This window comes from Photinus pyralis, unplaced genomic scaffold (assembly GCF_008802855.1).
Source record: "Photinus pyralis isolate 1611_PpyrPB1 unplaced genomic scaffold, Ppyr1.3 Ppyr1.4_LG4, whole genome shotgun sequence".
NCBI classification, from domain to species: domain Eukaryota; kingdom Metazoa; phylum Arthropoda; class Insecta; order Coleoptera; family Lampyridae; genus Photinus; species Photinus pyralis.
The window spans coordinates 37,634,302-37,650,243 of record NW_022170511.1 but is presented as its reverse complement, the minus strand read 5'-3'; the positions used below and the strand labels follow the sequence as shown (position 1 = coordinate 37,650,243).

The window sequence follows — 15,942 nt, the reverse complement described above, 5'->3', positions numbered from 1 at the left end:
CGATTTAAAATTTTTGTGTGATCTTGAATCTCACAAGGATTTATCCTTGGAAAAATTTCTAAAAAGTTGGCCACCCTATTGGCTTTAGTAACGGCACAAAGACTCCAAACACTGAGCCTTATTATTACTAAAAATTCAAAAGAGTATATCAAATTAAAATCAGGAAGAAACAAGAGACAACCCCTTTTACGTCTTCTGACAAAAATGTTTGTCCTGCTTTGACCATATCTGGAAAAAACTACCAACATCCAGCTAATGAAGAGTCCTTATTTATTTCTTTAGACCTGTTGCCGCTAATACCTTAGGGAATTGGATTAAAACTACTTTATTTTTATGCGGTATCGACACATCAATTTTTTCAGCCCATAGTGTACGTCATGCGTCTGCAAAATAGAGAGTCAATAATAAGCCATACAAAAACATAGGAAACTTAAAATGGAATGCTTTACTTGTATTGTAAATGTGGGTCAATAATGATTCAGCTGAAAACCAGAAATTTGCAGATATTCTTTTTGAGTGTCCTCTGTGAATACGTACAACACAATAAGAAATGGAAACATTTTAATTTCTGGATCGATTGCTTTCACATCACTATAAGAATTCAGATCTTGAAACTCCGGTAAAGACGCGAAGAATACATATTTTCTATAACAGTTTCAAAATATTCTACACTGACATAAAAGAACTCTATTATATTCCGAAATTGAACAGGTCCTCTTTACGGAAAAACTCAGTTTTCGTTCGCCATTATACTACTATAAAAAATATATGTCACATCGCGTTAGTGAAAGAAAGGAAAAATACCCTTCTAAATTTCGTATTCAAATAAAGTGAATAATTCCATTGATTTTCTATTATCATTTTGAAAATTCTTTTGGACGTGCGTTTAATTTAAATTTGAACGGTGAAGGAAAATTATATTATCAATGCGAACGATCCCCTTAATGCAAATATAATTTTATGGCACAACTTACATTTAACTTCTTAACGGGAACGCGTTTAATTTAATTTTTTTGGTATTTGACCGATACTAGGGGTGGCTTCCGTTAAAATTTTATTATCTTGTCACGTACAACTTACGAAGTCAAGTCTGCTTCAGTCGATTAATTAAAATGCGTTTTAAATACGCTAGTAATTGCCATTTCTACTAGCACTACTGTAGAAAGATTTTTAATTATAGTGTGTGATTTAGTAGTAGGGGTTTAAGGGATAGGGAGAGATTAAAGGTAAGATTTTCGTAAATATTAAAGCAGATTTAGAGCTTATATTTTCGGAAGGAAAGAAAAGACAAAAAGCGGGGGATTAATATGAAACGCTTCTTCGGAAGCAGGGACTAACGAGACCATCACATAAGGGGAATTTCTTTTGAAAATGTGTGAAAAAGAACAAAAAAACCGGGGTTATAGAAAAGAGACTCCGAGTAACCAGTTATAGCAAAGGCCACTTTGGGTCATAAGTGGTGGTCTAGGCAATGGCCCTGGGGAACTGAGGGCGAAAGGGAGTGAAGTAGTTTTTAGTTAAAAAGTTGTCCCCCTTAACAAATCTTTTGACGTGTCTCGGCGTTTGTTTCCTTTAATCAGTGGTTTTCGATAAAACCGTGGTGAGAAGTTTCCAAATGAACATCCTGTATAATAAATCATGTGGTTAGTATGTAGAATTAATAAATAGCGTTAGTAATTAGAAATACTGTAGAAGATCTAAACCTTAGAACTGTTTACTTCCACTTCCTCCACCAAACATCGTTGGTCCGCCTCATATTCAATGATACTGATCATTGAACCCGCAGAAATAAGTTGGTAAAGGTTTTAAATGGCGATCTCTCTACCTTCTCGATCTAGACAAGGAACAGGTGAAGAAACGGGCGGAAAAACTACCACGTAAAGGGAAATCCTCTTTTTTCTTGTAAAATTTCCTTCCAGATCTCGCTTTTCAGTAAGTAAAAATACTGGCACGGGTGGACGGAATACCTTTTATAAAATACCACTAACAAAAACGGCATTTCAATTAATCGCAGAGATTTATTTATTTATTTTATTTTTTAACCTTTGGCACCCTCCGGATTCCCTATCAACCAGGTAACAACGTAACATCTGATTTGTATATTACGCACAGGGCTGAAATTAATGTCGGCAATGCATTCCCCTTGATAAGAACTAATATTTCCTAAAAATTACTTACTGCACTTTTAGAACCCCGTGATAACAATCAAAGTGCTAAGGGCAAATTTTTTAAAGTAATACAATTACAAAATAGCAAGCGACCACACCCACCTTTACGCAGATGTATATAGGCTGTTGGTGTAACGGTAGCTGTAAATTTGCCTCTAGATTTTATCGAAGTTTAGAACGTCTTTGAAACTTTATGGATTTAGGAAGGAAATCCATCGAGCCATAAAGTTTGAATCGTACTTCATCTTTTTAGTTGGTACTATTGGATTACATTCGCAGGCAATGAACCATAACATTCATTTGATTCGTAAGGCAGGATTTGAATCGACAAATTAACAATTAAATAAGTCCAATCCTTCATTTTTATAGATGATAATTAACCACCAAGAAAAAAGGATCATTTCGAAGATCTGGAGCAGAATTCGCAAAGTGACCACCCTTCCAACCGTTTTGTAGTCACTTTTGTTTTTAAAAAAAGATTAAAATTGAAATTTCACGTTTCCATACAAGCGACCAGTTAGGATTCATCTAAAAAATGTAAGTACAGAAAACTAATTTTGCTATAAAGTTTATAATTTGTTGGCTGGTTTTTTCTTGGTCAGATCTTTTTTTCCCAGTTTATTGGGATATTTGTACTCGGTGAACTACCATTTTCTAAATGAAATCTTGAAATGCGAATTATTTTGAGTAAATCTCCGTTTTTAAAGCAAATTGAAGAACCTTTATAATAAAAAATCAAAACTCGTCGAGTGGTTTTCTTAAAAATTGAATTTTAATAAAGCCGTCATCTTTATGACTTCAAAACGTCATGACGCCCCACGCATCTAGAGTGGTCACCACCTTTAGTAATGCTCCCTAATGGTCATAGAATCGATTAAAACTGGCGATTGCTTTTTAGGAGAGAGGATGACCCAACTTCTTTTATTGAGCACTTTTTCATAGTCTGCGTCTCTACTATTACTAAAATTGCTGCTTGTTATTCTCCCTCCGAGTTACTCTATCGTCGCCTAGTTACCTCACACGACCACATCGCTACCGCCACAACATCATTTCATCTACTGCTGGCAGGGAATTAATTATTCCAATTAGAAAAAAATTCAAATCCAAAGTAAAGTTGAGATCGAAAACACTAAAAAGAGGTTTCAGCCCATTTTAATAGGTAAGGTCCATTACAATGATGAACTCTTTAAGTACAAGCATGAGAAAGAGACATTCTACGGAACTAGTTTAAGGAAAGTATTAATTCGCATTTATAGGAATGCTCTTAAAACAAAGCCCACATGGAATAAGCTTTTTTTACAATCGAAATTTAAATATTCTAATTCTCTCGTAATTCATAATTTTTATATTCTAAAATAGCCTAGAAATTGCAGAAAGTTTAAATCTGAGAATCCCAAAAATGTTGAAAATGTGTACAGGTTTCTATTGATCAGAATGTCCCTTCGTAAAATATGTAGGTGGCTGAGATAACTCTTTCGGTATCATATCTACTTCCGCCCTGCTTTTAGCGGTAATTATTCTCGATTTAATGCAACAATGTCACAATAATTGCTAAATCACTCTTAATAAAGGTAGGGGAAAAATGGTAAAATATAAAGAGACCGTAATAGGGCAGCCAAAATGTACGAAATATGCTAAACAGCGGCTCTAAATTATAGGCGCAACAAATTTACATGACGTAAAGACTCGTATACTCCCGACAAGTCAGTATAATCCTTGCCTTGCTATTATTCAATGCTGGTTTTGTAAAGCTTGTGACATTGTAACTCATGGCAAGTGTGCTAAGCTGGTTTTTTACCGGATTTAAGAAAATATTCCCTCATTAAGAAGATTTAAAGCAGAAAAACGCAAACAGTTTGTTGTCGTATTTTAGTCCTCGGGCCGGTTTGTTCCAATTAAGAAAATCGATTCTTATTATTTTCTACCGGCTTTAGAGAAGCGAAAATACAATCCAACTCTTTCAGTTGTAGCTAAAACGTGCTATTTTCCGCATTGTCGAATTAGAGTAGGTAGGAGTATGATAATCGTGTTCTGAAACTTTAACTACCTTCCCCATATATTAAGGTATCCTGTTAAACTCTGTTTCACTTTGTAATACCTAATTTAGAGAGCATTTCCTTTTCACGATTGCCCATAATCTTAGGCCTTTGAAAGTCGTCAACGTGTGTAATATCGTTCGAAATATTACGGGGATTTTAATTATCAAGTTTTATGAATAAAATCAACGCGCTCCCGCTTAACTTTATGGGGGTTGCACAATTGTACCGCTTTAAAAAGGCACAAGGCAATTTTTCGGAAGCTTTCATTACGACGCGGTCGTTAGGAAACACCACTCCTATAATTGAAAAGCCATCGATGTCACAACGTATTTTGTTGTTCATTTATTTCTCGCTGTCACACAGGGAACCTTTACAATCACAATTAAAACGCTGTTAGAAAAAATAAGGTTCTAAATCGATTTTGTTGCGCGAAAGGGGCACTTTCCTCTTACAATTTAATATAATACTCTACCACCTAAATAAACTAAAGCACAAAAGGCGCTTTACCAAATGCCCTACGACAATTATAATTTTGCCCCTTTGGATGCGGCATTCATATTCAACATATCAAACTCCTGTTTCGTCACCGCAATATTATGAAATTTATATACAATGCAAGAAATGCCGACATGAATGAAGGGGGGTGACATTCCCAGAGATTTGGTTACTTTCAATTAAGTCCACCTTTTACACTAAATTGAATTTCATTTAATCCGGTACGTGTAATTATTTAATTCTATATTGATGTTCTGTACTCTAGTACACCTAATGTGGCCCCTTCGTTTACCCATATTAATTTAATTGTATGTAATTTTTTTTGGTAGGGTAGAAGGAAATTTTTTATTGCCATACTTTCTCACAGGCCTTAGAAGAAGTGTCCGTGGACCGCGAAGTTCGGGTACCGACATCGCCATCTAACATTGTGTTAATTCGAAAATTGGATCATCCTGGGGCCTATTTCAGAAAGCAACTTTGCAACTTGTCACTTTGAACTGCAAAAATGATTATCTGTTTCATAAAATATTTGAGTGTTATCAAGTGTCTAAATAGCCTTTGTGAACCTAAATATTATCTGAAAACTGCGCAGAAAAAAGTGGCATAGTAACTTTATGAATTAGGCCCCTGGTCGTACAAAAGATTCTAACCCAGTAACTCAAGATGCATTTTTGCTGCAGATTATCTGTAAAATGATCTCCAGAAATCTTCCAGTAGACACCAGTGAAAGATCATATCAGAATTCCGAGAATCTCCGAATATTCTCTCGCAAATTTTCGAAAGAATATTAAACAAACATTTTAAACACATTTGAAGGATGCCTAAATATCTGCAACAAATCCGCAAATCTGCAAACAGTCTCTGAGGAATCTTTTTAAGGTATCATTGAACGGTATACTGCAAATTTTTGATGAATTTCTAATATGGTACTTTTGTAAGTACTCTTTTTGTTGTCAGAAAAGTATTTAGAAAATTATGGTAAATTTTTGAGTACACTCCCAAGAACGTATGGACAGCGTTAAACGAGAAAAATCGACTCAAAATCTCTGAAAAAGCTCCTAGATGCTCTAAATGAGAATTCAAGGATCAACAAACATTTTCTTTAATTTTCCTATCTATATCTCTAATTTGATTTAATCTAACAACGTTTGGGAAATCTCTAGAGAATCTTTAGTAGTGTCTGAAGAATTCGTAATGGGTTGTTAAAGTGAGTGTTTTTGGTTTTAAATAATCTCCAGGAATTCAAATGCTTTCAAAGGCTCTTCAAAGATTTTTAGAGATTTCTTTCAGACTTTTACACACTTTTGCGGGTATCCGTAATTTAATATCTCTCAAAGAATCTTCGAATGTGTCAAAACTTTTCTATTCTTCAAAGATTTTTTATTGATTCAGTGGGAAATCTTTAGATTACTTCTAGAGAATCGCCATGAAATATTCAAAAATGTTCCAGAAATTCTCTTCAAATTTTTTTACCGACGTCAGAGGATCTCTAAACAATTTTTGAGAAATGAACCTCTAACGTATCTATGAAAAACTGGGATTCTCTTCTCGTAGCAAAGAATCTAACTCAGTAGACCAAGCCCGCCGGCATATCAAACAACATTTTTGCATAGAGAATATTCGTAAAATCTTTCGCAAATCCCCTACTTCTCACCCAAATACCAAAAGTTTGAGAAAAGATTCTCTTAAAAAATGTTGGAAGAACTTCCAATTATTTCGAGAGTATCTGTCTAAAGTAACTGTAAAAATTTTGGAAAGATTTCATAAGCAAAGAGTCTGTAGTTCCTAAATAGCATCCGAATAATTTTTCATGAAGAAAGACCGTCTAAAAATCTTCTAAGGAATATCTCCAAATTTTCTGAAGAATATTCAATAATCTATGAAAGGTTTTAAATGCTGTCCAAGGAAATTCCAAAAAAAGATCGACTAAAAATATCTGAAGAAACTCCTAGATTTTCTGGACTATCACTCAAGAATTATATACGAGCTCTAACAACCTTCCAAAAATCTTTAGTGATAGTCTAATCTTTTAAATAGGTATATTTTTCGAAAACTCTCCAGAAATTCTTGATTGAACTAAAGGTATTTTCCGCTTACTCTTCTAAAAAGTTCTTCAGGTATTTCTCAAGTGCTCAAATAATTTCCAATTATAAAACATTCTTCACAGATTCTTCGAGTCCTTTTTTTATGTTAATTCTATAGAAATCCTCGAAATACTTATCAAGTGCTTTCAGAAACTATTCAAGGTATTTCTCCAAAGATTTTTCAGAGGATCTTTTCACATTTGCAGATATCTATTCTCATAAAACTTCTTATAAGTATTATTTACAAAATGCTTATTTTCATAATAGATTCTTCATTTAGTTTATGGCAGATCCTTAACCTCTACACCATAGAACAGAAAAATTCTCAAGGACTTCGAACAACCTCGAGGTGATCCTCGAAGAATATTTGAAAAACGGATGAATCGCCCTGTAAAACTATTGTAAATAATTTAGAAATATGGAAAGTATCCTTCAAAATTTCTTGGGGATCCCTTGGTGACTCTTGAATATCTGAGTAATGTCATGAATCAATTTGAAAAAAATACTGTTGATGAAGATTTAGAAAGCGTTAGAAAGTTCTCTCTCTCAGAGGAGGCTCTAAAATATTCTTGAATAGTATTTGAAGAATATATGAAGAATATTTGAAAAAACCTTGATTAATCTCTGAAAAACAAATAACTCCTGAAGTACCCCAGAAGAATCTGCCAAGAATTTATAAAAAATATCTCCTCTAAAAAGTTTGCCATTAATAAATAACATTTTAAAAAGAATATTCACCTGTAGAGATATCCCATAGAATTATTGCAGATGGTTTGGAGAATCCCAGTTTATTACTGAAGAATGTCTGGAAAATCTCTGATAAATACAAGGAATCTGTGGAACGCATTAAGAAACCCCCAAAATAGGCTTGAATATCTTCTGAAAAATACTCCGGAAATTTCTGAAGAATTTCTACAGAACCTTGACGGAATCCTATACTTCCCATTAAGGATTTTGGTATAATCTCGCAGAAGGGATCTTTTAAAAACTATCTAAAAATATTCTAAAAAGCTTTTAACAAAGAAATTCTGAAAGATCTGTAAATGACATGTTTGCGAGAGTGCGAAACGGTGCAATTCTTTTTAAATTTAAAGGTAGGTATCCACCTCGTGGATTATTATCCATGGAGCTTTGAAAATACAATGTGAAACAGTAAAGGAAAATGTCAATTATGGTACAAGTAGAGTAACGTAAACTAAAAATACGAATATCATTAGGTATGTATTAATGTTAATGTCTTAGAGGTGTAACGAAGCACCAGTTTTTTGCCCTGAAATAAGTTATTACCACACCGTATATTTGTGAAGTCAACCAGCTTTGCTGAACACCCGGTATCTAGAAGCTTGTAAGTTGGCCGCTTCGTTACTAAAGAATATTTGAATTTACTTATTTACTTCTGAGACGAGAAGTAAGTTTTGTGTATTTTTCATTTTTGTTTAATTGTTTGCCTTAACCGCCGATAACGCAAGTAATTTAAGTAGTAAATGTATCAGTTTTGCAATCGTTCCTGTAGGAATATTTAAATTGATTTTATCACCACCGAAATCTCTCTTGCCAGAGAAGAAGAGGGCAAATTAATAAGCCATTATTAGCAGGTTTTGTTTTCAATGGTAAATTTAAAAACGACCCTGCAAGGTGGTGGGGTTTGTTTCGTTATTTCAGACCTTTTACGATTGACCCGAAACTCCAGGTGAGTGAGGATAAATACCGGTAGCTTAGAGTCGGCCGGGTGTCACTGGATGTGCGCTTAATTATTTTGAATTTTGATATCAATTCCAGATTTTTAGAATAGCAGCAGGTCGCACGACTAATTAAAAAAGTTTTAATTTTCGAGATTACCTATCTATTATTTGGGAAGTTTTCAACGCAGGAACACAGGATTAATTTTACGACATCCAGAACAGGTACGAAGTTCGAGTCTATTTTAATAAGTCGAATAATTCAAAAACCATAAGAGCCTGACACCTGTTGTGCCAAATGTAAATTTACCGTACATGTCACTTGAGTAGATAAATCAAATAATTCCATAGTTCGTCTGTTACCACAAACAGAAGTGTACTTTATTTATACACGTATTGGCGTTATGAAGTAAACGCAAAGTAAACACCCCAAGGATTCCCATGTATATTGACGTAACAATGCAAATAGGGGTGACTGTTTACCTTTTGTTAATCGTATAGAGGGTTGTATCCTAACTTTAATCGAAAACGTACCATCAGAAAAGCACGGAAATACTCACATTTTGTTCTCGTTCGTTCTCAATACACACGTCCCATTTCACAAATTTGTCAACCGGAAGTTAGAATTTGGACAGTATTGATCAAAGTTCCGCGAATATTATTCCGTGAGATCATAAACCTATCAGGTCTCAGTCCTTTGAATGAAAATTGAGTTTACATCCTTATGGATTATTCTGGACGTTTGCTATAAACTATATAGCTGATAAAATAAGCAACAGAGATAAAAACGGCGTATGTACAGTTGAATCGATTAAAAAACGAGTCCAACTTTGTAAAGCAAAAAATCGTAAATACGAGCTCTGATTTAAATATTAAATTCTGTCGGTGGTTGAATTTACATTTACGTAATTTTCCGTCTATTAAAATATTATAAAGCAGTCCATTAATCCCCCTCATTTTTTTAAAGTATGTACATGTGCTTTATGATAATAATTCGCAAAAGCTTTTAAGAGGATTAACATTTTGTAATAACTGCATTTAGGTTGTGGTCCAATGATAAAAAAACAAATTTACTATTTTGTCGCGTCTAATACCTTAGAAGGGATGATACGAGTATACGTAAGCCATATGCATCAAAAACGGACGTAAATCCACGCCACTAAAACCACGCTTTTTCTCTTAAAGACAACCCTAATTAATTGTCGTTTTTGCGTGGGAAACACGCAGAAAATTTGAGTGTTGGTTAGATATGTCCTTCTTTCTGCGTCATTCATTTAGAAAACGTGTTACTAAGCAACTTTAGAATTTCAGTCTCTCATTTAAGGGATAATTCAGCTATTTAATGCATGTCAAGTGGTTACTTTCGGTTTTACTTAAGGTGTTTAGGCCCGAACGTGGGTTTTTATGTAAACAAGTTGTAAATCAGCATATGAATGATGAAGCGCATTTTTAACGATACCGATAAGTATTTTATTAGCGAAGTTTAAAATTATCTTATTTCATGAGTAATCTAACTCAAAATAGACTAGAGCCGGCACATCTACACTATAGCAGAAAGTTTTTAGTAGAAATTTGAAGTCTCCAGCTATTGTAATTGACGAGATCTCAGCCGGACAGCCAGCCAGACAGCCATAGCGAATATAATAGCGTATTTTTTTCAGTGGAAAGCAATACATGCGATTGAGAACTAAACTGTGTGGTGCTTAAGGCAGCATTATGGGTAGAAGTAGTAGCACCTTCTGACAGTGGTAGAGGTATGTGTAACAATGCCTTTGCATGCAATATTTCCAATTGTTTACAATTTTTATTAATATGACCTGGCCGTAAGCAGTTAAAGCACACTTCACTTTCTTTTGGTTTTGTAATGCGAGGTAATTGATGGAATGTTTCACAAACAAAGAGAGAAAAAATAATTTTGTTTACACATTGGACAATTTGGTGTTTTATCTGAAACTATTATGAAACTTTTTTGTTTGTTATTCATTTTAAATTTTAATGGTTTGCATAGACTCTAAAAGATTAGCTCTATTGCTTAAAAACTTGCAAAATTGTGTTAAGTCTAAGCATTCTAATACTCTTCCCAATGCCGACAAGACTCGGTATCTACTTTAATGGACATCATATATAATCAAAACGTCCCAAGTTTGAGTTGCATTTAAAAAGGTAACAGCTGGCATATTTTTATTTGTGACATCTACTGTATATCGTAGAGACGTAGACTTTTGAGATGTGATTTTTGAGAAAACTGGCAACAGGGATATAGATCGATAGTTTTCTATTATATCTTTGTTGCCTTTTTTGTGACTCTTAGACTTTAGCTCTTTTAAGTTGATGAGGAAATGTTCCTGTTTGTAGACATTCATTTATTATGTGAGCCAGGGGAATCGCAATATTAGTTGCGACATTTTTTATCCCTATTGAAGGAATTCCATCTCAGCTTATGGAGTATTTGAAAGGTAATTTATTTTCTATTCTTAGAATTTCCATGGGATCTGTCGGAAATAAGTAGCAATTTTCGTAAACGTTACTTATTGGTAGTTTTACAGGGCATTTGGTATTTTTTTGTTAACCTGCTTCCAAATCGATTTGGGTGTATTGCTTGAGTTTAGTATAGCATCCTGCATCCTCGCTTAAAGATGCTGTAGTTCTTCAGATAAGCTTTATATTTCTTCTTTTCGACATTATAGGGTTCTGAAACGAGGATCTTTGATTTTTTTGTAAAGCAAATTTAGATCTATCAGTTGTTGAGATCAATTCGTTATGTATGCTGTATTAAATTTGCGTTTCTTTTTTAAAGGCTTAACCCACGTTAAAACCCACACTTAAAAATTGTAGTGTGGGTAATCGATAAATGTCAAATTGGGCCAATTTCGTTAAGTGCAATTAAAGTTTAAGTTAATTCAAAACCAGCGGTCATTTACCAAATTCAAACTTTCGCAGCAAGGGCCTAGAAACTTTCAGCACCGATTCGCCGACTTCCTTCTGCAAGTTACTTTTCAATTGTTCCGGAATAATATAACCCAAGTTTCTAGGTAAGTGTTATAATTTTAATGAAAGACGTAGAAGTTTGTCGTGAAATAGAATTCTCGATGTTAAATGTAAACTATAATAATTAATCACTTTATTTCAGAGTGCAATAAGTGAAAATGGTGTACCTATTTCCAAATGAATTCAAGCATCTGTTTGGGAAATATTGAGCATACAATTAGAAGTTTGAAGTAGGTTTGTACGTATATTTAACGATTTTGTATACATTATAACTGTCAAGTACCGAACGTAAAATTACACAGGGAACTCCTCCCAAAATTATCAATTAATCAATGTTCGCGATACCAAATACCTTTCACACATCAATTAATCTCCACACATTTTAAACAGAAGTAAAAATGCATAACTCAATCTAAAAAAATTCAAACATATAAATTTTCCCGAGGTATTAAAACGCTTACCGGTAATTTACAGTGGCAAGAAAAATATAAAAGCGTCTGGAGAAGAATTTATAACTGCAATTTATTTTAAAGTGATATGAAGAAAAAGGTGGGGGGTTTCGTCACGTAGTTACTACGAGTCAAGTCGGGGTTGAATTTGCATAGACCGTAATCAGGGTGGCACATAGATGGAAAAAATTTCGCAAAACAAAGCGCGCGCGACAAAGAGAGGGTTGGGGGTGGAAAATTTGAAATTCCTTAAAGTTAACGTCAAATGGATTTTGGAATGTCTGATCGAAATGCAGAACTTCTTGTGAACCCCAGATCCGGTCTAAAATGTCAGAGGGGCTCAACTTGTCGAAAGCGATTCGTCCTAGGGTAATATTACACGATTTTAGAGAAAACAATTCAGCGTATTTGTTCAATGAGAGAATACTATCCGCTTACTTTCGAAGTTATCTTTGATTTCAACTTGATTAAATTCAAGTTTGCTAGTGTAAAGTGCTTTAGTAAGGAAACAAGAAAAAGTAAGCTCCATTTCCACTTTTCCACTTTTCCGTTTGCAAGCTCCTAGTTTATTTACTCAAAGTAAGTGGGGAACGTTTCGTTCGACTAATGCACCTTTTCTAAATTGCAATTAATCGGGGGAAAAAATTGAAATTTCGTTTCCGCCGCCGCAAGCAACAAAATTGGGGTATAATGCAATTTAGAATTAACTGTAGGTATTTCCAAAATTGATACCGGAAAGCTTGTTCAAAATTAAAGCACTTCGAAAAATATTTCACAACACTTCCGATTGAAGGAACTGTCATTTCCACGACTCATTAATTCTGCAAATTTTTTATACATTCGCGGTTTATGTAAATCGTCCTATACGAAATTTGTAGGCCTGCTAGTGAGGTTCGTTGCGAAAACGACATTGTAAGTTAGAATTCGTATATCTTCAAGAGGATATGAAATATGGTGATGTACCGTAGTAATAAAGTTTTAACTTCATATTTATAACGTTTGCAGTGAACGTCACAAAAAGTTTTTACATCTTTAATTAAATCAAGAGTTGATGTTGAATTCCTTCCGCACAAACTCCGAACTTCTATTAAATTAAATGAGGCGATCCTCACCATTTTACGACACTGTTTTGAAATTATCTTAAAAAAATTTAATTCATTGATATTTTTAGGTTAGGTACTTCGGGGTTACCTATCAATTCTATTTATGTATATCAAGGAATTGACTGGGTCCTTGTTTAGCGAAGTTTCCTTATTGTAGACAGTTCCCAAGTTGCATAACATATAAAATTTGTTATAACTTTTTCTTCATTAAACAGTCTTAAATTATTCCGAATTTTAATCTCTGTCCAGCCGGTTGGAGTTATCAGAAAGCAGAACCGGGGTAGGCTTACAATTATAACCCTAAAAAATTTTGAGCCACAAATGCCAAAGAAATTATGAGCAACTGATGGATTATCTGGTGTGCCAGATGCCAATATTTACCTTGGTTTTTACCTCGATTTTTAGGGGCTGATGGTAAAAACATAGTTTGTTGTATTCACCTGAGCCCTACGGTCAAGTGTCTTTCAAAATAGTCGCTCAACCATAGGCGTGTAGGAAATGAAGAGTCCTTTCCAATGACTTGTAACTGGACCCAACGTTCAATTTAAAATTATTGAGTGGCAACCCCGCTTGGAGGGTGCATATTTTTAGGTAACCAAAATTGACTGTTTTTGGTTTTTTTCCAAAAACTAGTTATTCAGTCTGTTTCGTTTTCGTTGTGCCACCCTGTATATCATTTCTTTGATTTTGAAAGTCATGAGCACTTCTTTCATTTTTTTGCAGGAGGTGGCATAATTCACCCAATTTTCTGGCATCTTTTCCTGCTTCCAATGTTGGTCGACTAAATCATATATTTTCCACATTACTTCCTTGCCGCCATATTTTATACTTTCTGTTTTATCCAGCACCTTTGTTATTTTACATTTGCTCTCGTATTTCTTCTTCTAGTTCTTCGATGTGACTTAAAGGCGTTTCCTGTTCAAGGTTAGATTATTCCTCATGATCATACGTCTTTAGGTTTAAGGACCCTTGAAAGTATTCTTTCAACTGTACAAACTCCCTAATACGTAATATTAGATACTTATTATCTCCTTTGACGTACGACGCACCTCGGATATCTTCGTGCGCTGTTATACTTTCTGTTCAGTTCTATTTAACTATTAACAAACAGCCCTGTTTTGGATTTTCTTGTAAGAGAACCTGGAACCCGTTTGAGTTACCAATCAGGATTGGGCTCCAGATTTCCAAATCCTTTCCCTTGTCATTACTTAATTAGAGACTTAGTTAATTATCTACAAACTTCACAGTTTCTACTCTTAATTTTAAATTTCTGTCCCATTCGACACACGCCAAAAAAACACAGTCCCTAATGTAATTTGAAGTAGGAGCGTTTTGAGATGTTTGCTGAACTAACATTTATTTAGTGGCACGTATACCGTTAGTGTAAATATTGCATACAAATTAAACAATTAGTGCAATGTAAGCTTACCTAATTTAAGAGTGTTCGTTCTTCCCCTATATACAATTTTAATGAACCTCTCGACGCCTTTGGAAGAAATATCCTTTTAACTAGCTCAGTTAATTATTATCACAGCTCATTGTGTGATATGCAAATATAATTATCGATTCGACCTCATAGATATTTATATAATTTAAGGTATGAAATGTATTTCCACCAAATATGTAAACGGTAAACAATATTAATCAATGCTGCATAGCTGGGCCATAGTGAAAATTTACAATACGTTTTGTTTGATGTATAATTGATAAAGGATTATTAATTATTTTCGACCGCACTATTGTACTTGAATGAAATTTAATCGAAACTTACACAATTTATTTGGAAAGTGCTTCAATTCATTAGTATTTTGGCAGCACGCTTTACGTTGCCCTCCTTTTGTATTGAAAACGCGATTATTTCCGCAAATTCCGGAAATTTTACTTCTGAAAGCGTTACTTGCATGTTCTAAGTGTTAATGTGATGACCATTCGTTTTACTGCATTTCATTTGCATTTTTACCCGGTTCGTTATACAATTACCCTTTTGCGCACGTTGTGAAAAGAGATGTCCATCAAGCTACCATTTCAATCTAACGAAAGTTTAATTACTGCTCCACATTAAATGCTATAATTAATCTGTTGCAAATTGATGTTGGATCTATTTTGATACGTAGCTACTAATGTGGAGCTTTTGAATAATGTTACGTACAGGATGTCCCGAATGCGATTTCCAATACTTAAACCCGAATTACAGAGTGGCTCGAAATTTTTCGAAATATTCCACATGGGAAGGTATCCATATGATCATTAAATAATTATCAGTCTAGTGCTCGATTTCACACACGATGATTAAGGTTAATTAGTGATTAAAAATATTAGAATGTAAGCCACCTTTGATTATACGTTCAGATGCTTCCCATTCTAATATTTAAAATATTTTAAATTTAGCTAGGAAAAGTTTAGTTTCCAAATTTTGGTTTACAATAATCAAGGCCTAACTTTGACCAACAATTAACACTTCTAGAACTCTAATGTTTAGTCGGAAAACTAAACTTAGCCAGGGGATGCCTGTACAACATTAAGAATGGGAGGTTTCGTAATTTTTGTGTAACTGAAAGGCAAATGTTTACCTTTTATTTTGGAATTAGAATTTTTGTGTAAATAAAATGGGTCCTTACCTTTTTCAATGGTTGAACAAGGGGACAATCGCTCCAATGGACCGTCACCAAACCACACTAAATACTTCAAAGCACTATAATTAACTAAATTTGCGAAAATTAGACGGTTAGAAATAAACGAAAGCGATACAATCCATCTCGAAACGCGGTCACTGCTTCACTGATAACAAACAAATTTAATATTCGCTTGCCTTTGTCATCTGAAACTGGTATTTCCTATATTCAACAACCTCTAGACCGATTACTCACCTTTCTTGATAATATTTGGCCTATATGCATTTTAAATGAAACTGTCGAATTTAGAATATTATTTGCGAAG

General features: G+C 34.1%; 1 protein-coding gene across 6 annotated transcripts in view; it reads right to left on the bottom strand.

Moving 5' to 3' along the window:
- Positions 1-15,942, bottom strand: part of LOC116169925 (cell adhesion molecule 2-like) — a 216,968-nt gene that overhangs the window by 134,465 nt on the left and 66,561 nt on the right. The window lies entirely within an intron of this gene.